Consider the following 27,108-nt stretch of genomic DNA (forward strand, 5'->3'; position numbering starts at 1 on the left):
ATTTGTTTAGGAAGATGTCAAACTGCCTTTTTTCTGTGGTGTCAGAGTTTTGATGCCCTTTTGCTAATGACAATGGGTGTTAATTACCCACACATTCAGAAGAAAGGTGTTGGACACCTCCTGGCAGGATTCTCTAAAAAGTGACCAAACATGTCTTGAACTCCCAGCCCATCCTCTCCTTCCAGCGTCTGTGTAGGAGAAAACCGCGAGCCCATGAAGGAGATTCATCAAAGTCAGGATTTATTTGAAAACAGCTGTTTGTATAGTAGAGAATACTGTGGTGTGTTCCTTCCCCTAAGAGAGAGAAGAAGGATGTTAATTCCTCCATGCCAAAGCCAAGACCATTAGACGGTCAGTGCTATCATGGGGTCACATGAGATTGAAGGACTTTTAGAGCATTGCCATGTATCTCTGAGAGTTTGAAAGGTGAAAGTCTGGTGCCCAACTTGCATAAAAGAGTCAAAATTGAGAAGATAACTGGAGTTCTCCTGCTATTATAGGTAGGCGTGAAGGCTACTATGGAAGCAAGCTGCTCTTGCATAAATATGGGTGCAAGGAGAGTGAACCCATGGTCAAAGGGGTACTCTGAACTCAAGCTGGTTATACCCATCCTGAAATGACCCTGCCCAACGGCTTGCCAGAATGGTTATGTGTGCCCACAAGATGCTTGTTTTCTGCACATGGTGTTTCCCTACTTTTTTTTCTTTTCTTTGATAGCTCTATATAAAAAAACATATTTTTTTCACTTTTGTAACAATGGAGCATAACGTAAAATACTAACTTCCAGGTTTTTGCACTATAAAGTTAAGGTTAATATTTAATTTCTAAATTAAAATGACCAAGTTGAATCAGATGGACACTTGATTTTAAAACAAAATGAAACTTTACCAAACTTCTATTTTTGAAATGATGCCGATTCCTCATATATAATGGAAATTCATATTTGATTCCCAGGGACCATCACACAGCAGTAGAAGTCTTAAACCAAAAGTAGACTTTATACATTTCAGTGAATATGTATTGTGTCTTTTTTTAAAAAAATTAATCCATTGTACTTTCACTTCCCACTCTTATCTTTTTCATAAATGGAAAAAAAATAAGAAAAGAAGAGCTGTTCCTTCAAAAAGAAAAAAAAAAGTACTTGAAGTTAGGGATCAATTTTGATTATCTTTTATATCATTCATAGTAGAATCATGTAGGATAGTTCAATATGAGGTTGTTGATTCAATGGTCTGTGGAAATTTATCAGCATTCTGCCACATAGTGATGTTAATATCTTTTCAAGAGGATTCACATAAGAAGCCATGGACATGATTTTAAGTCTTGCACTTTAGTCCTGAGCCAAGTGATGAAACAGGAATCCAATCTTATTACTAGCATAATAGTAAATATTGGATAAGAAATGAAACTTTTAATCTCATTAATTTTAGAGAAGATCATGATGTGCACTATAAAAATATTGCTTTAATTAATCAAACTGTATCAGATAATGTGAATACAGTTTTCACTCTAATAACACAAAGTTTATAGAGGATAAAATGCCAGATGAAGTTCATGTTGCTCATTCACAGAATGTTTTTTCTAACTAAATATCATTTATCTTAAAGTGAAAGAGAACAAACATTTAAAGAGTTCCCAATAGTTTTCATAAACGCTTCTTTTTAAGACTCATAATAATATGATAAGCAAGATTGTATTATTTCTATTTTATAGACAAAAGATTTAAGTCTCATGAATTAAATGATCTGTCTAAATCAAACTGGTAATAAGTGATTTAGCAAGATGAAACAGTAATTTTTTTGGGCTCCAAATACTGTATATGGTTTTTCCCACATTATTACATATTCTTGAAATTAAAGAGATATAAATGAGAATAGAGTTATAATCACAAATTCAGGATTAATCAATATCTCTACAGCCAAAAAAAAAAAGTAGGATATGAGAACTAATTATTAGGACAACATGCACTGGTGTTGATAAAGCGAGGCTGAGCTGGTACTGATGGCACATGGGTCCTGTGGAGAAGAAAGTGAAGAGCAAAGAATTTCACAGAAAAGCAGATTTGAAATCCAATTGTCCTCAGTTCACAGCAGAGCTCTACTTTGATGGTAAATAGCTTGGCATTATCACCCGCTCTCCCAGTCCTGTGACAGTCTGATATAAAAGACAATATTACTAACATCCAGAAACATGTGCTAAATTAATTTTTACTCACCAGTTTCGTATATATTCCATGACATAATAGCCCACCAGAAGCCGGTAGGTTATCATGTGCTGCTTTTATTTTAATATATGGTGACCATAATCTCACTGCTTGGCAGCATAATGTAATTTGATACTAAGCACAGGGAATAATTGGCCTTTTGGATGTCTATTATCATCTCACACAAAATTTGCTATCCACCAGCACACAGGTTTTGTATGGCATCACCACCTTCTAGGTCACTCTCGCCCCTTCAATTTGTGTTTCAGATTATTTTTTTCTTCAGATGTATTGTGGTTCATTCTTCAAATTGTAATAAATTAGAATTAAAATTAAACAACGAGAGTAAAAAAATTCAACATTGCTGGATTAAATAGTCCTATACTCTTTATCTTAAAGTAAATTACTTTTAAAGAAATTATCCAATGCCATCACTTTTTTTTTCTGAGTGAATAGAAAATATCATAGCAGGAGATAATAAGATTTTTAATTTCCTTATTTCCACATGTTTCTGCTAAAGATGATAAATCAATTTAACATCAGTTTTAAAACTGACTTTTGACTTTTTGTCTACAGGATGCTAGCAATTTGTTATGATATAAAGAAATATAATAAAAACCATGTCTTCAGGGAAAGGGATTCTAACAGAGTAACCAGAACAGACCCTACTTCTAAATGACATTCGTAATATTTCTGAAATTGAACTGTTCAGTTGCAATCTTAGCTGTGCAGCTTTGAGTAACAGAACAGAAAAACAGAAAATTCTCAGCTACATAAGATGTCTGAATTTAATAAATGTACTAATTGAGAGAAAAAGAAGTGACTTATATTTTGCTTTTGCTATAATAACACTCAAGTGCACAAAAAAAAGCAACTATTCAATTTGGTTAACAAAGATTTTATATTGTTTATTTGACTATGAATAAAGTTAAAAAACTTGTATGTCATTATCTCTGCAAAAGATAATATGGAAGATACCTTAATTTTTTAAAGAAAATATAGCATAAAGTTAATGATGCATTTGGCATGGGGATATGTATTATTGCAGTTGTCCCTATTCTCCAAATCCTGTCTACCAAAGGCCCTTATTTTAAAGGTATGTATTTCTAGATGTACTATAATATATATAATTACATTAATGTGAACATAATAGTTTGGAACTTACGGGAAACTGATATTTGCTAGTTGAGAACATCATGTTGATATGAAATCCATCAGAATATATACTAATTTCATTTGTTATAAATATCATAGTCAGTATGTATTTGAAACATCTAGATTTGGACATGACATGGGTTTAGATATCGATATAGATATAAAGACTAATTTACTTATTCAGAGATTATATTGATGCTTCTTACTTTTTAAAAAATGTTTATTTATTGATTTGAGAGAGAGCGCGAGTGGGAGTGGGGGGGAAGCAGAGGGAGAGGTAGAGAATCTCAAGCAGACTCCCCACTGAGTGGGGAGCCTGACTCAGGGCTGCATCTCATGACCCTCAGATCAGGACCCAAGCTGAAACCAAGAGTCAGAGGCTTAACTGACTGAGCCACACAGGCACTCCCATGCTTTTGGCTTTTTAACACAACAATAAAAGGCCTACCACAAGGGCAAGGTTCAGATGCCAGTGATTAAAGGCAGGGGTAATGGAAAGATATGTTGTAGTGTCAACCAAAGGATAGTTATCTGTGACTATTGTTTGATGATGATAATGGCATTCTGTACATAATATTTTTTTGGTGATTGTAGTTGTAGGGGAGCAAAATTTGCCACCCCAAATTGTGTCTCTTTGGCATGTGGATTATTTTAGGCTGATTATTTTTAAAAACAGAAGACTCAAGAAGTTTTTTTTTGTTTTTGTTTTTGTTTTTTTTTTTGCCTCGCTGATAACTGTTTTAAAAAATTTAGTTAGAGGACTTGTTTCAGGGGCGCCTGGGTGGCTCAGTCATTGGGTGTCTGCCTTCAGCCCAGGGTGTGATCCCAGCATTCTGGGATCGGGCCCTACATCAGGCTCTTCTGCTGGGAGCCTGCTTCTTCCTCTCCCACTCCCCCTGCTTGTGTTCCCTCTCTCCCTGGCTGTCTCTCTCTGTCAAATAAATAAACAAAATCTTAAAAAAAAAAAAAAATGAGGACTTGTTTCAGGAAGGAGCTATCACCATAGATAACTACAGTATCTGGAAGGAATCTAGCAAAGTCTGTTCAAATTCCTCTCTGTGTTGCATTGCTTCTGTATGGCACAGCAAACAATTGTTTACCAAACATCTATTCTTTCCATTCTTTCTGTGAATTTCCTTCTTTCCCCTTGAAGCTGAAGACCCCTAACCAACTTCTCCTTATCCAGAATGACACATATACCCCATTTTGCCTGACTATCTTTGGAACCTCTCGTGTTTATGTGGATTCCCCATTCATATATAATTAAATTTGATTTTCTCCTGTTAATCTGTCTTGGGTCAATTTAATTCTTAGACTACCTAGGAAAATCTTGGAGGATAGAGAAAATATTTTCCTTCTCAATATAGTATAGTAATGTATAGTATATCATACCATAGCTAACTTGGTAGAGAAGTTAATCCTTTAACATTTTTTTCTCTTCTCTGATTTTTTGCCTCATGACTTCCTTAGGAACTGAAACCATATTTAGAGTGAAATTTCTCTGGTAGCTAATACTTGTAGGTAAGGAATCTAAACAAGTCTAAATAATGACAAGAAGTCATTATTGAAACTATGGTAAAGAACAGATGAAAGGCACCTTGGTGGCTGAGTTGGTTAAGTGTCTGACTCTTGGTTTTAGCCTAGGTCATGATCTCAGGGTCCTGGGAGCTCCCTGTTGGGCTCCCCACTCAGTGGGGAGTCTGCTTGTCTCCCTCTCTCTCTGCTCCTCTCCCCACTTACATTCTCTCTCTCTGGAATAAAAAAATTAATCTTAAAAAAAAGATGAGGGCATCAATGTAGAACTATAAAGTGTAATTTCAGAATCCCTTTTCCTATCAGAAGGGAAAAGAACAAAAGGAATTTTTCATATAAATACAATCATAAGAAATGTATGATTTTTAAAAATAAAGATTGCCTATGATTTACATATAGTATTATTATAACATTACTTAGAACATCAATCTGATTATACTACAAACTATGTAATTGTTTATGTATAAAGTGTTGAAAATAACATAGTTAAGTATGACTTCCAAAACAGTGAAAGTAGTAAATTAAATATTAAAATTAAATAATAAAATTAAATACTAATATAAGTATCATAAAATTATTATTGGCTTTTTCTCTAAAAGAAATAAGATGTATGATTTGTTATGTAGAATGAGATACAGATACAGAGAACTTAACTATTAGTACTTCTAAATTCAGGTATGTGCAATGAATTTATATTATATATGCATATGTACACACATGTTTATATAGTGTGTCAATGTATGTATACATACACATATAAAGCACATATAAACTCATGTGTATTTATATATATGTACATGTGTGTATGTCTATCTCTCCATCTATACATATACACCTAAATACCTGTTACACAGCATTGGCATGTTTCCTCAATCACAATTTCTAGTGGCCATACTGACCTGCTTATTAAATTTCAACTGTATTTAGAATTATTGTTATTCAATTTCTATCTCAGATGTTTCAAATACTAGTTCCTCCAAAGACTGTGATGAAAGGTTCTGAGGGTGCGAAAGAAATGTAATGGGGCCACAACAGTTGCCTCTGGAGTGGGGGTGGGTTTGGGAAGACACCCTTCGTAATGTGATGAAGATGTGATGACATCATGATAATGGACGATTCCATCTCTTAGGAAAAAATTGTCTTATTTGTAAAATGAGAATGATCTGTAAAATGAGAATAGATACTATCTTTCACAAAGTTTTAAAATTAATATAAAAACAAATTGAAATATGCAAGCCTTAGTCAAAAATGATTTATTAAGAGCACGTTTAACCTATATCCTCAAATGGCCTTTCTCTGGTGCTTATAATTCTATTGGTAGAGATTTAGTTCCTACTAGGAAGTTAAAAAAAGAAAAAGAACAACAAAGAAACTTAGTGCCAGGCATTTTGTTAGTTTCTAGAGCTCCAAGAGTAAAACCTTGGTTTCCTGCTCTCAATGAGCCAATGTATAATGAGGGGAGACGGAGAAGTAACCCAATAATGACAATAGCATGTGATACATTCTATGATAGAGTTTTGCAAATAATGCTACATTGCCACAGCTTGGGGACATTTTCTTGAGGTCATGGAAAAAAATACCTCATAGGAAGTGCTCCTTGAAACAAATCTTGAGACCCATATTGTTAGCCAGGGGAAAAATAGAATGTTTCATTTTTAGAAAATCAATTCATTCAGAATGTTTAGAATTTATAGGAAGGGTATAGATATAGTAGGAGAAGAATTTGGGGAAGTAAGTGTTGTATTTTTATCCAGAACATGAAGGGCATTTTAAAATACAGAGGAATTTGAATTTTTGTTCTGAAGATGATAATGGGAACTAGTAAAGAATTTTAAATATTAACACTATAGATTCAAAATTGTACTTTTGAAAATTCACTTATGATGCATTGTGAAAATGGAGACTTCTCAATTAGAGATCATTATTAGATGATAAAGTACTAACCTAATGCAGTAGTTGCAAAGATGACAAGAAGGGAAAAATATATTATGTTTTGGTGTAGAAAAATAAATTAAGTAAAAAAGAAGAGCTATTTGGTATACCTCTGAGCTTCTAACTTAAGAAACTAGGTAATTATGGGTGCCTTTTAAGGGCAGAGGGTAGAGGACAAGTTTATTATGGGGAAAATATGGTTATTTTTATACAGGATGTGTATGAAACACTCAAGTGTAAGTTGAAGCTGAATATTTGAGACAAATAAAAAAAAAGCCTGAGAATAGGCTATTGATTGATTTGAAATAAATTAGCATATTTTTGTGTGTTGTATGTAGAATAAATTTCCCAAAGAAAGGGGTTAGGGTGAGGAAAGATGACTATGGAGAAAATTCTGGGTTTCACTTGCCGTTAAGAGCTGAACAAATAAAAGAACAAAAGAATTGCCACAGAGTTTAGAAAAATCGGTGAAGAAGACGGTTTTTCTTGACTATGAACAAGAATGTGGGAGTTACTGATTAACACAGGTTTATTGAGTATCAATTATGTAACATCAATTAAGCAATGCATAAACTGAAGCCATATATAAAGAAGAAGTAGAAGTCAGGTGTGAGGAATGAGAGCGTGTGGTGATGAGGAGTGCAGAAGGAAAGACCTCTCTGGAAAGCTTGGAGGTCCAGGAGTGCCCAAGATAATGGAAGCCAACTCAAGCAATTTAAATACGATTAGAGAGTAGAGTGTGGTAGAATAGGGTCGTTGGGAGGAGTTAAGATGGTGGAGGAGTAGGAGACACCTTTTTCAGCCTATCCCCCGAGTTGAGCTGGATAGACACCAGACCAGCCTAAACAACCACGGAACCAGCCTGAGACACAGGAGGATGCATCTAGATCTCTACAAATGAACATCTCCAGCGCTGAGTATTGAGGTACAAAGCGGGGAGCCATGAAACCGCGCACAGATGTCGGAAGATAAACGGAAGGGAGAGGGACCCGCCGCGTTCGGGCGCCAGGAAGCGGTAGCCACCTGCATGGGGGAGCAGGCGGGCACATGGACGGCACCCGCAAAACAGCAGACTGAGACCGTGAGCCTGGAGCGCACGCCACCAGGCTTCTCACGGAACTCCGGACCTGGTGTGCTCACCAGAAATAGACTGAGACCGGGAGCTCCGGGAGAGCACGCGGGGCGGCTGGCGGCTGGTGGCTGGCGGCTATAGAAACACAAAGGACAGAGACGCGCCGGCCCTGGAAGTGAGGGCTGGGACGCCGGGTGTGGGGCGCACATCCCGGGACGCTGCAGGGTTGAGCAGCACCAACAGAAACAGAGTTAAAGTGGCCAGAACATTAGTAGAGAACGGGCCGCGATCCCTCTGTTCTGAGACAGAGGCTGAAATTCGGCCACTGCTGCTCTGACTCTCAGAAGAGGCACAGCAAACCGCCAGGGAAAGCCACCAGAGAACAAAAGCCTGGAAATACCGGCTCAGAGAGTGCCCATCCCCATCCCCCTCGCAGGGGACACGGAGACTCTACCCAAACAGGGTTGCCTGAGTATCAGCGCTGCAGGCCCCTCCCCCAGAAGGCAGGCTGAAAAATCAAGAAGCCCACAACCCGGGTGCCTGGGTGGCACAGTCATTGGGCGCCTGTCTTCGGCTTAGGGTGTGATCCCGGCGTTCCGGAAAGGAGTCCCTTGTCGGGCTCCTCCGCTGGGAGCCTGCTTCTTCCTCTCCCACTCCCCTGCTTCTATTCCCTCTCTCGCTGGTTGGCTGCCACATAAATAAATAAATAAATAAATAAATAAAATCTTTAAAGAAGAAGACAACATCCCTAAGATCCCTATAAAACAAGGGGCACAGCCTGGGACCCAGTCAATAATTTGGGCAACCCCGCAACCTCTCCTCATCAGAATGACAAGAAGGAGAAGCCCCCCCCCCCAGCAAAGAAAAGACAGTGAGTCTGTGGCCTCTGCCACAGAAGTAATGGATATGGATGTAACCAAAGTATCAGAAATGGAATTCAGAGTAACGATGGTCAAAATAATGAGTAGAATTGAAAAAACTAACGAAAAGGTTACTGAGAATATAGAATCCCTAAGGACAGAAATGAGAGCGAATCTGACAGAAATTAAAAATTCTCTGAGCCAAATGCAGGCAAAACTAGAGGCTCTGATGGCCAGGGTCACCGAAGCAGAGGAACGGGTTAGTGAATTGGAGGATGGGTTAATAGAGGAAAAAATGAAAATAGAAGCTGGTCTTTAAAAAATCCACACCCATGAATGTAGGTTACGGGAGATTACTAACACAATGAAAAGATCCAATGTCAGAATCATCAGCATCCCCGAGGGGGTGGAGAAAAACGGAGGTCTAGAAGACATATTTGAACAAATTGTAGCTGAAAACTTCCCTAATCTAGCGAGGGAAACAAACATCCGTGTCCAAGAGGCAGAGAGGACCCCTCCCAAGCTCAACCACGACAAACCTACGCCATGTCACGTCATAGTGCAATTCGCAAATATTTAGATCCAAGGACACAGTATTGAAAGCGGCCAGGGCAAAGAAAATGCTCACGTACCAAGGCATAGGCAACAGAATTACGTCAGACCTGTCTACACAGACCTGGAATGATCAAAAAGGTTGGGGGGGTGGGGCATTTTTAAAGCTCTTTCAGAGAAAAACATGCAGCCAAGGATCCTTTACCCAGCAAGGCTGTCATTCAGAATTGATGGAGAAATAAAGACATTTCAGAATCGCCAGTCATTAACCAATTTCATAACCACGAAACCAGCCCTACAGGAGATATTAAGGAGGGTTCTATAAAGGTAAAAAGGCCCCAAGAGTGATACAGAGCAGAAAGTCACAGCCAATACAAACAAAGACTTTACTGGCACCATGGCATCATTAAAATCATATCTCTCAGTACTCAGTCTTAATGTGAAAGGCTTAAATGGTCGCATATACGCCACAGGGTTGCAGAATGGATAAAAAGAAATGACCCATCCATTTGCTGTCTACAAGAGACTCATTTCGAACACAAAGATGCATTCAGACTGAGAGCAAGGGGATGGAGTACCATCTTTCACACAAATGGACCTCAAAAGAAAGCTGGGGTAGCAATTCTCATATCAGATAAATTGGATTTTAAATTAGAGACTATAGTTAGAGACGCAGCAGGACACTATATTATTCTTAAGGGAAGTATTCAACAAGTGGATATGACAATTATAAATATATATGCCTCCAACAGGGGAGCAGCAAGATACACAAGCCAACTCTTAACCAGAATAAAGAGACATATAGATAAAAATACATTAATAGTAGGGGACCTCAACACTCCACTATCAGAAATAGACAGAACACCCTGGCAAAGACTAAGCAAAGAATCAAAGGCTTTGAATGCCATACTCGACGAGTTGGACCTCATAGATATATATAGAACACTACACCCCAGAACCAAAGAATACTCATTCTATTCTAATGCCCATGGAACATTCTCAAGAATAGACCATGTTCTGGGACACAAAACAGGTCTCAACTGATACCAAAAGATTGAAATTATCCCCTGCATATCCTCAGACCACAACGCTCTGAAATTGGAACTCAACCACAAGGAAAAATTTGGAAGAAACTCAAACACTTGGAGACTAAGAACCATCTTGCTCAGGATTGACTCGATAAACCAGGAAATCAAAAATCAACTTAAACAATTTATGGAGACCAAAGAGAATGAAAACACAATGGTCCAAAACCTATGGGATACTGCAAAGGCAGTCCTAAGGGGGAAATACATAGCCATCCAAGCCTCACTCAAAAGAATAGAAAAATCTAAAATGCAGTTTTTATATTCTCACCTCAAGAAGCTGGAACAGCAACAGAGGGACAGGCCTAATCCACTCACGAGGAAGCAGTTGACCAAGATGAGAGCAGAAATCAATGAATTAGAAACCAGAAGCACAGTAGAGCAAATCAACAGGACTAGAAGCTGGTTCTTTGAGAGAATCAATAAAATTGACAGACAACTGGCAAGACATATCCAAGAGAAAAGAGAAAGGACCCAAATTATTAAATTATGAATGAAAAAGGAGAGGTCATGACCAACACCAATGAAATTGGAAGGATTATTAGAAACTATTATCAACAGCTATATGCCAAAAAACTGAGTAATCTGGAAAAGATGGAGGCCTTCCTGGAAACCTATAAACTACCAAGACTGAAACAGGAAGAAATTGATTTCTTAAACAGGCCAATTAATTATGAAGAGATTGAGTCAGTGATAAACAACCTTCCAAATAACAAAACTCCAGGCCCGGATGGTTTTCCTGGGGAATTCTACCAAACATTCAAAGAAGAAATAATACCTATTCTCCTAAAGCTATTTCAAAAAATAGAAACAGAAGGAAAGCTACCAAACTCATTCGATGAGGCCAATATTACCTTGATCCCCAAACCAGGCAAAGACCCCCTCAAAAAGGAGAATTACAGACCCATTTCCCTAATGAATATGGACGCCAAAATCCTCAACAAGATCCCGGCTAATAGAATCCAACAGTACATTAAAAGGATAATCCATCATGACCAAGTGGGATTCATACCTGGGATGCAAGCGTGGTTCAACATTCGCAAATCAATCAGCATGATACATCATATCAACAAGAAAAGACTCAGGAACCATATGATCCTCTCAATTGATGCCGAAAAAGCATTTGACAAAATACAGCATCCTTTCCTGATTAAATCCCTTCAGAGTGTAGGAATAGAAGGTACATTTCTCAATCTCATAAAAGCCATCTATGAAAAGCCTACTGCAAATATTATTCTCAATGGGGAAAAGCTGGAAGCCTTTCCCTTAAGATCAGGAACTCGACAAGGATGCCCACTCTCGCCACTATTATTCAACATAGTACTAGAAGACCTTGCAACAGCAATCAGATGACAAAAAGGGATCAAAGGTATCCAAATTGGCAGAGAAGAAGTCAAAATGTCTCTCTTCGCAGATGACATGATACTCTATATGGAAAACCCAAAAGAAGCCACTCCCAAACTATTAGAAGTTATAGAGCAATTCAGTAATGTGGCGGGATACAAAATCAATGCTCAGAAATCAGTTGCATTTCTATACACGAATAACGAGACCGAAGAAAGAGAAATTAAGGAATCCATCCCATTTACAATAGCACCAAAAACCATACGTTACCTTGGAATTAACTTAACCAGAGACGTAAAGGACCAATATTCTAGAAACTATAAATCATTCTTGAAAGACATTGAGGAAGACATAAAAAGATGGAAAGATATTCCATGCTCATGGATCGGAAGAATTAACATCGTTAAAATGTCCATGCTACCCAGAGCAATCTACACTTTCAATGCTATCCCGATCAAAATACCGAGGACATTTTTCAAAGAACTGGAACAAATAGTCCTTTTATTTGTATGGAACCAGAAAAGGCCCCGAATCTCCAAGGAACTGTTGAAAAGGAAAAACAAAGCTGGGGGCATCACAATGCCGGATTTCGAGCTGTACTACAAAGCTGTGATCACAAAGACAGCATGGTACTGGCACAAAAACAGACACATAGACCAATGGAACAGAATAGAGAACCCAGAAATGGACCCTCGGCTCTTTGGGCAACTAATATTTGATAAAGCAGGAAAAAACATCGGGTGGGAAAAAGACAGTCTCTTCAATAAATGGTGCTGGGAAAATTGGACAGCTACATGCAAAAGAATGAAACTTGACCACTCTGTCACACCATACACAAAAATAAACTCCAAATGGATGAAAGACCTCGATGTGAGACAGGAATCCATCAAAATTCTAGAGGAGAACATAGGCAGCAACGTCTATGACACCGGCCAAAGCAACCTTTTTCATGACACATCCCCAAAGGCAAGAGAAACAAAAGATAAAATGAATTTATCAGACTTCATCAAGATAAAAAGTTTCTGCACAGCCATGGAAACAGAAAAACTAAGAGGAAGCCCACGGAATGGGAGAATATATTTGCAAATGACACTACAGTTAAAGGACTGGTATCTAAGATTTACAAAGAACTTCTCAAACTCAATACACGAGAAACAAATAAACAAATCAAAAAATGGGCAGAAGATATGAACAGTTTTCCAATGAAGACATACAAATGGCTAACAGACACATGAAAAAATGTTCAAAATCATTAGCCATCAGGGAAATTCAAATCAAAACCACACTGAGATACCACCTTAGGTCAGTTAGAATGGCAAAAATAGACAAGGCAAGAAACAACAATTGTTGGAGAGGATGTGGAGAAAGGGGATCCCTCCTACATTGTTGGTGGGAGTACAAGTTGGTACAGCCACTCTGGAAAACAGTGTGGAGGTCCCTTAAAAAGTTAAAAATTGAGCTACCCTATGATCCAGCCATTGCACTCCTGGGTGCAATCCCCAAAGATACAGACGTAGTGAAGAGAAGGGCCATAGGCACCCCATTGTTCATAGCAGCATTGTCCACAATAGCTAAATCGTGGAAGGAGCCGAGATGCCCTTCAACAGATGACTGGATTAAGAAGTTGTGGTCCATATATACAATGGAATATTACTCAGCTATCAGAGAACGAATTCTCAACATTTGCTACAACATGGACGGCACTGGAGGAGATAATGCTAAGTGAAATAAGTCAAGCAGAGAAAGACAACTCATATGGTTTCTCTCATCTATGGAACATAAGAACTAGGAAGATTGGTAGGGGAAGAAAGGGATAAAGAAAGGGGGGGTAATCAGAAGGGGGAATGAAACATGAGAGACTATGGACTATGAGAAACAAACTGAGGGCCTCAGAGGGGAGGGGGTTGGTGGAATGGGATAGCCTGGTGATGGGTAGTAAGGAGGGCATGTATTGCATGGTTCACTGGGTGTTACACGCAACTAATGAATCATCGAGCCTTACATCGGAAACCGGGGATGTACTGTATGGTGACTAACATAATATAATAAAAAATCATTAATAAAGAAAAAAAAAAAGAATAGGGTCATTGGTAGAGGTAAGGAAAAAGGCTGGGAATTAAGAAACCAAACTATTGACATCATTTTCTTCAAACTCTCTTCTGTTTACTTCCCCAATGGCTAATTATGGAGAAAGTTACGGGTGGCACCAGCTGTGGATTAAATTTGGTCCAAGGAGAACATATACTTTCTCTCAAACTTAGGTAAAAGGAAGGAGGAGGTTTCCAACCACGTTATGCTCTTTACTATCTACACAATAATGGAAATATTACCTAACTTCTTTGAAGTTCAGCTTCATTATTAAAAAAAGGAAAAGGTGGCAATTTTAGGACTGTGTATTTTAGAATAGAATTCTGATGTGAAAATGTTAATTTAAAAACTGTACATGCCAGGGTGAGATTGCTGCTAGGAATTCTTCCCAAGAGAGAGACTAATTTGTGTATTCCATATTAAGAAAAATAATAATGGCTGAGCTTGTCCATGAAAGAAAACATTTACTGTGTTCTCTTGTCTTATTCCCTTTACTTCTGTTCCACTAGAAAAGATGACAGTACTTTTGATTTACCACATTTTTAATTGGTCTCCTTGGTGACATGTTCCATATGTTTATTACTCATTTAGTGAAACTTCGCTCTGAATTGAAGACAATACTTGAATGCTAATTTTTCTACTTCTTAATCTTTAATATAAGTCTTCTTTTCAAAGACATAGCTACTATCGAGAATTTCCTTTTATCATTTCAGAGACTCCAGTCCCTATTTTTCATACTCGGTCGCAGAATTGTTTGGAAAGATTTCTCTATAACAAATAAGGATGAGATCAACACCCTTCACCTGGGAAAAAGAAGAAAGTCATCTTATGCATTTGAAACCATTGTAAGAAGGTCTAAACAATTCCTTGAATGTACATTCTGTTCAGTTTTGTGTCAAACGTAGTTTTGTCTCAAAACTGCTACAACCTAGGGGCACCTGGGTGGCTCAGTCAGTTGAGCGTCCAGCTCTTGGTTTGGGCTCAGGTCGTGATCTCCTGGGTTGTGGGAAAGAGCCCTGGTTTTGGTGGGGAGTCTGCTGAAGATGTGCTCCCTCCCTCTCCCATGGCCCCTCCCCCCTCTCTAGAAATAAATAAATAAATCTTAAAAATATCTACTACAACCTAGTGTCACATATCAATTTAACTTAGTTTTGTGTCAAGTATTCATTCATTGATTTTATTCTTATTATATTGTGGTCTTTTTGAGTAATATTATATAAAACCTATCCTTAGAAATATTGTACCTTTACAGTAGTTCTAATTTTTAATGTCTTTGGATTTTCTGAACATATTATAGACTATAGACAAAGTGGTAATTTGTATTATATGCAGCTAAAAAACAGTCAGTCCTTACAAATACAAACATAAACAAAGATCCTGGACTGATACTCTTGTGATACTTCAGATGAAAGTCTCAGCCTCTGTGACTTAAAGTAATTTTTTGTTTTGTTTTAGTTTTATACACTTAGTTTATATAAATTCAGATACTTCAAGATGGTAGTTGATGTTTTGACTGGAAGGTATACAAGGATGGTGTATATATGAAAATGTTTAAAATTAAACTGTATTTGTGCTATCCCAAGTATCTTCCAACCAAGACACCAACTGCTATCCTTAACTGCTAGAGACCTTCTAGTGATTTGTCCTGTCTGGAAAACTCAAACACCAGAATTTCCTCAGCTGATGACAGTTGGGGATCATTACAGGTCTTGCCCCAATCTCCACTTGCAATCTCCACTGCTAGACTTGCTCAAGCAAAGACTATTAACCACGTCTCTGGAATATTGCATAGGGGCTTTCTGCATTAGGGGAAAGAATCGTTTCTATTCTAAGAATCTAGGTTGGCTTTTATGTTGTTATGCTGTGAATTTTCTTTTCCCTAAAGATTTTCTTTTATCCTTTAAACTGAATGCATATGGAGTAAGTGTTGGGCTAATAAAAGGGGGAAAGGAGATATAATTTGCTTCCAGATGACAGTTTTTATCAATAAGAGAGGAAATTAACAGAGTGATTTGACTTCCAAAAACTGTCAGAATTCCTGGATAATGTAGAGAGTTTATAGAGGCTATAGGTAGATGGCCCAAGACACTATAATAAATTTGAGAAACGGAAGATACATTGAGAGATGAAAAGGAAGGTATGAATAGAAGAAAACCTGTCCATAACAGGACTGAGGATGTTTTTGAAACTTATGGAACCAGATTCTATGTACCCGAGATACAATGACAAAATGATGACTATAATTTGTAGAGGACCAGAAATATGACACAGATTATGATTCTGACAAATTATTTACTTTGAAAAAAACTAATGTTATTTTTTAGTGTCTTGTTGGTGGGCTTCATAATATTTTTCAATGAAAAAAATTTGTGTGCCACCTTTCTGACTAAGTCTTTTAGGAATGCCCTCCCCTCCTTGCTAAATTGGGAAGGTGATGTGTCTTGCCTGAAGATTAATATTTATAACTATTTAGGTTGTCATTAATCTGGCTTCCACTGGTCCAACGAAAGATCTTTTAATGACTTTATTAAGAGATAGAAAATAGCCTTCCCAGGTGTTCTGAACTCGTTAGTATGCCCTACAAACTGCCTCATTTATGTGATAAGTTGTTTATTAAAAAAGAAAATTATGTGCCACATATACAGATATTCTTCATTCAGTAAGAAAGATGACTTTGTTGATATGTACCAGGCAATGGTGAAGCAAATTATAATTGAGTGATTCCCTGCATTTATAGTTAAGTCTTATATTTTATGAGCTTTTTAAAAACTAATTGTAGTGTAAATTATCCCAGAAATACTGCAGAGAAAATGTTTAGAAGCATAACAACTATAGACAGTAAAACCCTAATAGTAAATTATTAAACTATTTAAGCATTGGATGTTAGCTCCAGGCCCAACTCCCAAATTATGGCTCCGTATTTCTTAACATGTTCTAAAACAAAATCCATATTGTAATACAGTCTTCCACTCCATATTAAAAGTATATAAACCACAGGGGCACCTGGGTGGCACAGCGGTTAAGCGTCTGCCTTCGGCTCAGGGCGTGATCCTGGCGTTATGGGATCGAGCCCCACATCAGGCTCCTCTGCTATGAGCCTGCTTCTTCCTCTCCCACTCCCCCTGCTTGTGTTCCCTCTCTCGCTGGCTGTCTCTGTCTCTGTCAAATAAATAAATAAAATCTTAAAAAAAAAAGTATATAAACCACAATAAGTGATCTTGAATAATATGTGTCTAACAAAAGAAGTATCCAGAAGAAATTCTTGTTGGGCCTTTATTCAAAATGATCATTTAACCCGTAAGTACAATTAAATAGTATTCTGATAAATTAATGTGCCATATTGGTTCAGATTCAGACAGATGTTAAAATATTATGTAACAAGCAACAAATATAAAATGCTAAGTGATCAACTGAATGGAGACACATTTTGTTCAACCAGTCTGTCAATAAAAATTTCAAAATTGCATATCACATTTGCAAATTATGCACAAGCTTATAATTTCTTTGGGTCCTCTCACATAAATTAACAAGTACTTAAAATATGCTGGGTTTTTCCTATATATCCCTTTATATTGGTTTTAGTGCCCACTAAAACACAAAGTAAATTAGAACTTACTGATATTTGCATCTAACAAAGGTACTGTATACATAAGAAATAATCATGCAATTATATTTTTATACTTTTAATTACTCTCTTGTATATCACATCATATAACTAAATAAATATTATAATATATTTAATATTTATAAATACATACAACATACATTTAAATAAATATTTACTTAAAATTTTTGGACGTTTAATGTTATAGGTCACAAAATAGAGGTATAACAGTAATCCAGATAGACAAGTTACCTGACTGGACACCTGGGTGGCTCAATCAGTTAAGAGTCTGCCTTGGGCTCAGGTCATGATGCTGGGATCCGGGGATCCAGCTCCACTTTGGGCTCCCTGCTCAGCAGGGAGCCTGCTTCTCCCTCTCCCTCTGACTGCCCCCCACCCCGTGCTCTATCTCACTCACTATCTCTCTCTGTCTCAAATAAATAAAATCTTAAAAAATAAAGAATAAAAAAGACAAGTTACCTGGCCTCAGAGAACTTTAGACTCGATCAAGACCTTTGTCACCAAATGAGTGGGGCATTAGTTCAGATAGAATTCTCTGAGTATTAGTATCAACAATTACAATACAATTCATTGGCATAGAGGCAGAATCATATAGCTCAGTCCCTTCATTTATTCAAAACGACATATTTATGTGGATTCTAAATGAATTCTCTAACAAATGAATGCAAGTAGTAAATTGAATTAAGTGAAACATGCTATTTTTCCACCCAATTATAGTTCTTAAAGCTCTAAAAGAGAAACATCTGTTCGAACCAGTTAGAGAGCGGGTTGCTGACTGAGAACAGCGGGAGGACCTGCAGTCAATTATCTGTACTCCTACAAGGAGCCCGCTCAGGAGGGCTTCCTGCAGGATAAGGCACTGCGCAGCCTCCACGTAAAAAAAAAGCAGTAGAAGTCACAGAGGGGAGAAATGGGAATTGGCACTTTAACAAAAGGAGGAGGAGTTTTTAACAGTTATGTTGGTAGCTCAGAGGTTTGCATCAGCATTTCTTTCAAAAACATGGAATAAAGCCTGCTGTACGATAAGGTATTAGTCTTAAATATAGCAAATAAATGAGCGAATTTGCTGTATCTTAACAAGGTGTTAACTTGAATAAATAGCATGTTGAATAAACCTGTTTCATTTGTGTACTTGAGGCAGAGAAGGAAGCCAAATTATCCAGGTTGGAAACAGATGTAGGCAAACAAGAAGTGGAGCAGAGCACATATATTTTATTTTCTATAGTAGAAATCATCTGTTTACTCAAAATTCAGGCTTTATCTTACTATTCAATATTAGTGATAAATATAAGCATGTATGATTTCTGAATTATAAACATGAATTATAAAAATAACACTAAATGAAATCTCAATACATCTCTCTCTTTTGTCATTTCTGTTCTGTATGGTATACTTCCAGTGCTGAGAATCTAATCTTTTCTTTCTTCCTTTTCTTCCAAATTAATTTATTCCTTCCTCCCTCCCTTCCTGCCTTTTCTTTTTTGTCTTCTCTTCTTCTCTTCACTCTTTTCTTTCTTTTAAATTCACTGGAAAAGGAATTTTTACATCCTTTTCAAAACATAGTCTTTTGAGCAGCGTTCTTTTTTATTATCATCATAAATCATTAATATTCCTTTCAATTTTCTCCATCATTTATATTTCAAAAGCAGAACCACATTTTATGGATTCTCATTTACAGCTTTTTTTGTTTCATCTTAATATTTCACCTCTGGAAATCAGCATAAATTAATTTTACCAAAATTAATGAACTTACTACATCAATATCTTCCACATATTTTTAACCAAAGAACTGATCACATAAATCGAAGCATAGGCATATGTTACCGCATGAACCACAAATGGAAGCATGGATGGAAATACATGATATTTTTTATTAGGAAACAATGGAATCTTTAAAGAGTGACATATGAACACTTTGAAATTCCCTGATAATGTATCTTTATAAATGCCTCCAAATCTGATTTGAACTTCTGATTATTATGGAGGAGTCAGAGTATACTTATGATATTAAATTTGTATGTCTCCAGGAAATCATTTCAACTACCCCCAAAGACTTTAGGAATTCACAGAATTTTGATGTTCTACTCCAACCCATATACCAAGTGAATCAAAAAGCTGCAGTTTTGAGTCAGGCCCCAAATAAAAGGAGTTTCTGCAACAGCTCCAGGCTGCTATGTAATAATCTTCTCTGACCCCAGACCACGTGGCCCAGCACATCTGTTGGTGCATGAAGTGTTGGGGGCAGGTAGAGATGCTGATTGAAACCTTGCACAGACCAATACAGTCACTATACAAACCATTAGAATTTTGGAGCAATGCCCTGTGGATAACTAGTCTTTTGAGAAGCAACTCTTGGCCTGCTACTGGGCTTTAGTAGAGACTGAAAAGCTGACCATGAACCACCAAGTTACCATGCAATATGAACTGCCCATCATGAATTGGGCATTGTCTGACCCACTAAGCCACAAAATTGGTCACGCACGGAGTCGCTCCATCATCAAATGGATGTGGTCTATATGACATCGGGCTTAACAGGCCCTGAAAGCACAAGTAACATGCACAAGGAAATGGCCCAAGTGCCCATGCATGGTCCCTACCCTCGCTGTGTTAGCTTCTCGTTTTCAGTGCATACCTAGCATCTCATAGGAAGTTCCCTTCAGTCAGTTGAATGAAAACAACAACAACAACAAAAACCCTCGGGTTTAGTTAATTCATGGTCCTGCACAATATTCAGGTACCTCTCAAAAGAGGACAGTTCAGCACTTCATCCCCATTTTGGGATAGCCCTGCAGGACAGTGAAGTGCATCTTCTCAGGTGCAGAACTTGAAAAGCGCATCTGGTGTTTGTTTTGCTTGGAAAGAGAAATAGCCAGAGGTCTAGGTCTATACTGATACATGGGCTATGGCCCGTAGTTTGTTTGGATGATCAAGGTCTTAAAAGGAATGAGACTGAAAAAGTGGTGACATGTGGAATCATGGGGAGATACCTCCTCGAACAGAAATGCATTCTACACATATTTGTGTCTCAAGCAAAGGCTCATCAAAGGGTGACCTCAGTAAAAGAAGATTTTAATACTCACCTGGATAGGATGATGTGTGCTATGGACACCAGTCAACCTCTTTCCCAACCACTCCTGTCATTGACCAATGGGCTTAGGAACAAGTGATCATGATGAGAAAGATGTAGGGTTGCATGGGCTCAGCCATATGAATTTCCAGTCACCAAGGCGTACTGGCTGCAGGCACTGCTGAGTGTCCAATCTGCCAACAAGACTATATTCTGTGTAGCACAGAACGCCTTATCTATCATCATGCTGTTCCCCACAGCATCATTCTAGACCAAGGGATTTATTTCAGAGCAAATGAAATGTGACAATGGGTCCGTTCTCAAGGAGTTAACTAGTGTAACCATGATTTTCCTTATAGAGCAACTGAGAAAATGGTGGAATGGCCTTATGAAGCCTTAGTTGTGGTGCCAGCAATACCTTTCAGGGTTGTGGTAATATCTCCAGGACGCTTTATATACTCAGCATTCATGTGTAGTGTGATTTCTCCCATAGTCAGAGTTCACAGGTGAGGAAATCAAGGGAGGGAAACAGAGGAGGCTTCTCCATCATTATCACAAGTAATGCACGAACAAAATGTTGCTTCTCATTTTGATGACTTTGAGTCTTGTGAGTCTCAAGATCTTAGTTCCAAAGAGAGTCATGCTTTGACAAGGAATGTGACAATGATAGGATTGAACTGCATGTGGAGACTTCTACCTGGCCAGATTAGTCTCCTGAATTAACAGAAAAAGAATAAGGTTTCTGCACTCATTGGAGTGATTTTTCTATCAAGGTGAAATTGGGTTGATTCAACAATGTGGACAATAGAGGGTATGCATAGAAGGCAGGAAATCCCCCAGTGTGCCCCCTAATACTCTCAGGTCCTGTCATTCAAGTCAGTGGAAGACTATCCTAACCCAGTTCAGGCTGGACTTCTAATGGCCCGCCCGGATCCTTCAGGAATGAAGTTTTGGGTAACTTCTTTTTTTCAAGATTTTATTTATTTGACAGAGACACAGCGAGGGAGGAAACACAAGCAAAGGGAGAGGGAACACGAGCAGAGGGAGAGGGAGAAGCTGGCTTCCCCCTGAGCAGGGAGCCCAATGCGGGCCTCGGTCCCAGGACCCTGGGATCATGACCTGAGCCGAAGGCAGACGCTTAACGACTGAGCCACCCAGGCGCCCCATGAAGTTTTGGGTAACTTCACCACGCAAGAAACTATGACAACAGAAGTGCCTGTATGGAATATTAGTGGAAGAAGCTTGTAATACATACCAACAAAGACCATGGGATCAGTTGGAGAATCATGGACTGTAATAGTTAGGAGTGTTTTTTCCTCATTTTGATATGATTATGTTTTTATGTATACATACACACATCACACAGTTTTTGTTGTTTTTCTCCCCTTCCTCATCCTCTAATAATATAAAATAAGATGCATTAACAGTAGCTAATTTTACATCTCCCTATTTAAGTTACAGGATATCGGTGAGGGCAGATGAGTAAACAACTAGAAAAACGATATCACCCAGAGACAAAAAAGGGACTTTGTATCTTTCTTGTGGAAAGGGTTAATCTGCTTTTAGTCGTATTAGGGATAGTTGTAGCACATTAGGTGGAAGCATGATCTTGCCAGTTTCAATTTTGGAGATCAGTATAGTTTGAGAGATATGTATGGGTACTGCGTTGACAAGGGGTGAACTGTGGTGGCCTTGTGATGTGTCCACTTGGATAGACTTAACTACATTTTCCAGAACTTTCTATATGTTTCTGGTTAGGGTGAGGCACAACAGAATGTCTTATGGGAGATTGGAGGGGGGAAACGAAACAGCAGCCCTTCTGTAGCTCACACGTGTTGTCATTCATCTGCTGGCTCATCCCATCGGTGAGAGGCAGTGGCCAGGTCTCCAGCTGCTGCAGCTTCCACTGGATCTTCCTTCAACTTCTACTCTGGACCGATGAGGGTTTTTAGTTCCATGATAAAAGGCTTTAGCTTCTGTAGGACAACCACACAACCAAGGTCAGAGGCACTAGGAATTGATACAGGGTTAGACTGTTCTTGTGGCCTCCACCTTTTGTTTATGGGTTCCTGATTGTTGTCGCTGTACTTTATATACATCTTCTTTCCCTCTCTGCCTACTTTGTAACCTCCAAGCTCCAGCATCAAATCCTAGGGATTTGACTTTATGGGATTGTCTGGGTAAGGCTGTTGTTTTATGTCTGATATTGGAGCTTAGAGTCTAGTCCACAAAACAGGCAGTCAGGGTGGGAATACGGCATATAATCTCTTAGTGATTCTGCCCATTGGTTGAACTTACACTGAAATATTTCCGTTGTATTCTGGAAATGAATACTTTCTTCTTAGAAATATGGAAGAAACAGGGGCGCCTGGGTGGCACAGCGGTTAAGCGTCTGCCTTCCGCTCAGGGCGTGATCCCGGTGTTATGGGATCGAGCCCCACATCAGGCTCCTCTGCTATGAGCCTGCTTCTTCCTCTCCCACTCCCCCTGCTTGTGTTCCCTCTCTCGCTGGCTGTCTCTATCTCCGTCGAATAAATAAATAAAATCTTTAAAAAAATATATGGAAGAAACAAATATGGTGGCACTAATTTATCCTTAATTTTCCTCAAGATCCAGAATTACATCATGCTTTTTTCTCTGAAAGTCAAAAGTTACATAAGGCCCTAAATATTGCTTCTCTTTCTCTGCCAGTAATAATTAATAGGGGGGGAAAAAAGGGATAAAATTTGGGAGTCAGGAGAAAAAAAAAAAACGCTCAGAAAATCCACACCAAAAAAAAAAAAAATGTTAGCTTTTGAAAAAGTCAGCGATGACTAGGACACGTCAGTTTTTCTCTTTAAAATTGTAATAATTTCCCACCACAGAGAGGCACTCTCACACTTGGTTCTCCAATATTTGCAAACCACTGTAGTTCTAAAAGATTGTGCAAAAAATTTTCAAACATAATGTTAAACATAGGGCATTTTTGTTTAAAATCGTTATACACCATAGCATGAAAACAAATAATTCTGCAATCCTTAAAAAGCAACAGTTTGCTTGTGATAAAGTCATCCGCCCCCTCCCCTTGAGCCATCATGTCAAAGGAATAATAACGCCCTCACATGTTAAGTTTTTGATGTATTATGTTTTAAAGTAATACTTTATGTGCACACCATAAGTGAGGTTTGGGCATTATCTTGGCATATTTTACATGTACAAACACTTTGTACACCCATCCTTTTATTTTTCTTCCCAAGCTACTTAAAACATTGTAATTTTTACTTATTTATGTTAAATAATATCACCCTTTGTAAGCTGCTGGTGGTTTTTCCTGAAAGGCTGGATGTTTACAGGAAACATTTTTCTTCTTTTATTTGGCTGAGTATTTTATAACAGAGGGAATATGGCATTGTGGTCAGGCATTAGGCTTCAGAGATAATTACGAACTTTAAAGCCTGGCTCTTTCCTCGCCCATACTGCAGCCAATGGCATGCCTCAACATCTTTGTGCCTTGGTTTTTCCCATTGGTAAAACTGAGCTGATAAAAAAAAATCTACTTCTGATATTTGTTGTGCAGCTTAAATAAGCTAATTCATGTAAAGTCCTTCAAATAGTGCCTGGCATATGGTAAATGCTCAAAAAATGTTACCCATTATAATACTATCTTCGGGCTCGCTAATACACTACAAAAACATATGGATCTAAAGGACAAGATTTATAATTAACAAAAAAAAGAGGAAAGATTTTAGTCAATAATAGTAAAATAGTGTATCTTTTAAATATAGGCCTCTACACAGAGATATTGATAAAATAATAAAAGTCAGACCAATGGATGCACATAACTGTTTTATAACCAGCAGTTAGGTGCTTAACTCTACAGAACTTGGAAATGAAATTGTAAAGTAGGACATATTTCCCTCTGCAGTTCGCCAGATTTCCTGTGAATTTGTGCAGGGCCAATAGATAGATCCAAGCACTATTTGGTAAAACACTACTTTTCAAAAAGTGGGAACAGCACATAATTACCTCTGCATGATATTTCTTTGGTAATTGCAGATAAATTGATAAAAATATCTTGACTACGAGGCAAGCAGAGTATTGATTGCAATTTACTAGGCTATAAGAAAAAGTGATTTTTCTCTCAAGTTTTAGTACAAGTACTCACTTGTTTTACTTTATGGCCAATACAAACCTCCTATCAGCAGCTCAAAGTCTTCATGGAAAAAATCTCATGATTACTAATCCTCAAGATGGACTCTATTTTTTGCAAGTATTTACCTGTGTGTTATTTTCCTGTTGAGCAATTTCTAAAAATTACATTTCCTATAGCTGGGAGTTTTATTAGTTCATTCTCTCAATGTATTTCTTAAATTCAGAACCTTCAGAACGTCCTATTTTTTCTTTCAGAAAGAAAAACAGGGAGGTCACTGGTCTTTCTTCTTTCTTCAACATATTTTAACTATACATACATTCACACACACACACACACACACACACACACACTTTATATCTTACAAATTCATGGAAAAGCTATTCCAGTTCTGTTCTCAATTCTTGTTTATTTTTTTACTTTTGTTAACATGCAGTCTCTTCTAAGGAAACTTAATTAACCCTTTATTCTGAAGGGAAGCTCTGCACTATATTAATTTTAATTGGAGATGCAATGTTTGGACACTATATTGACTTTTGTCTAATTATTTACATGTTTCATTTCCTCCTTGAATTGATCTCTAAGTAAACTGTGTGCATTTATAGTTCATTTATTACTGATAGCTATCCTGACAACAGCACCATGCAGTCCATTTAGCTCTAGTTATAACTTGGTTCACCTAACCAAAAATACGCTTTTCCACTGATTGTGGAGTTTCAGAATTGTCACAGGTTAATCACCAATATCAAAGTGGGAAAGTACAGTGCAACTCCGTTAATTTATAGAGAACAGTGGGGATTTTTTAAATGATACAGTGATGACATTGGTTTATGACAATGTCAGGTTGGCATTTGACAGCACTGACATGTTACTTCCGGCACAGAGTTCTTCAGCTCTTGGGAAGTAGTGTGAACACCTTCGCTTCATAGCTGGTTGCCCCTGACTCTTCACAACCACGCATTCCTCCTCTAGAATGCAGGGGCAGTTCTTAGCTCCATGGTGGATTCAAGTCACCCTCAGCAGTTCTATGTATGTGAACAGAAGTATCACTGAGGACAGTAAAAACAAATTTTAATTTATCAAGGATCGTACATCTAAGTATCATATTTCATGAATGATTTATTTATTCCAAAATTAGTTGACAAAAAAATTTCTATAAATATATTGGCACATTTGAAAATTTCTTGGAGAAATATACATGATAAATGAACATAGTAATGTTAAACAGTAAAAGTTTAGAGCTGCTGCGAGCAGAAAACGTAATTAATAATGTATAGAAATTTTAACATTGGTCAAACTTCTGCCCAATCTACAATCTTTTCTTCAGTTACACTTTTTCTGGAATGTGTTCCTTTAAGCCAAAAGCACTTAGAAATTGTTAGAGAAGAGCTACAGCCCAGAGAAAACCCATATGTAGCAGATAGCTAGTGGCAGGCATATTGATTGACATTATTTAGCCAATCAGTTGATACATTATTTAAACTCTGAAGTTTTGAACAACTACATATACAGTGTCCTAAAACATATGAAGCAGCATGGTATCTGCCGTTTCCCTCATTTACTTTATCTTTCCTTTTCTTACTCCTACTGAAAAAGGCTTTAACTCAGTAGTTATGCTAAGACTGAGTAATAAAAAAATAAAAGTTTGTTTCAAAGATGCTCCACTCTGAATAATCTGAATGAAGCAGTTATTTCTATGGAGGTTTTTAAAGTATTTTCTCTTCTGTTCTGGCCAGAACTGAGCCAGGGACGACCATCTCTGGGGCCCCACCCTGCAGCATTCTGCTAAGACGAAGTCTTGCTGCTGGTGTCATGGCAGGAGGGAAAAACGTAAAGACAGCTGAGGAACAAACATGAGCCCCAGACATGCATGTGAAGCTGACTCTGTGGACTAAAGGGCAAGCGAGATATGTGGCTTCCACGACTAAGGTCCAGCATGATGTGGCATCCTTTCAACTGAGTGAGACGCTAGGACAGTCCTTTCCCTCATGGGGAACTGTGCTGGGGGAAAACTCCCTTCAAAACTTCTGGTAGCAACTGGGACGTAAACACAATGACTGTTTTCTAGACATGACATCTAAGGTGACTCATAGGTTCAGGCGGTGCTTTGTCACCACAGTTTGTTTCCTGCTAGACATGGGTCACCACTGCCACCACCCTCTGTCTTGGATGCAGAGAGCTGACAGTTCAGAAGCACCCGCTCGGGCCACAGCTCTGCCCTGGATATGTTGTATTTAAGGCAATCCTTTCTCCTTAGCCATTTGGGTGATAGGATGGGATCACAAGGTATTTGACCCTTCTTCTCTCTTAATTGTGGCCTATATGAATTTTTGCACATTCCAATGAAAAGGGATTAGAATGCTGAGAGGGACTTTTTGTGGGGCCGGCATATGGAGCTTAAGCATTTAACTCTGCTCCTGAGCTCCTCATGCTATTTGTCTGTAGACATTTGGAACAGGAATC

The sequence above is a fragment of the Ursus arctos genome, unplaced genomic scaffold, assembly GCF_023065955.2.
Source record: "Ursus arctos isolate Adak ecotype North America unplaced genomic scaffold, UrsArc2.0 scaffold_2, whole genome shotgun sequence".
NCBI lineage: Eukaryota > Metazoa > Chordata > Mammalia > Carnivora > Ursidae > Ursus > Ursus arctos.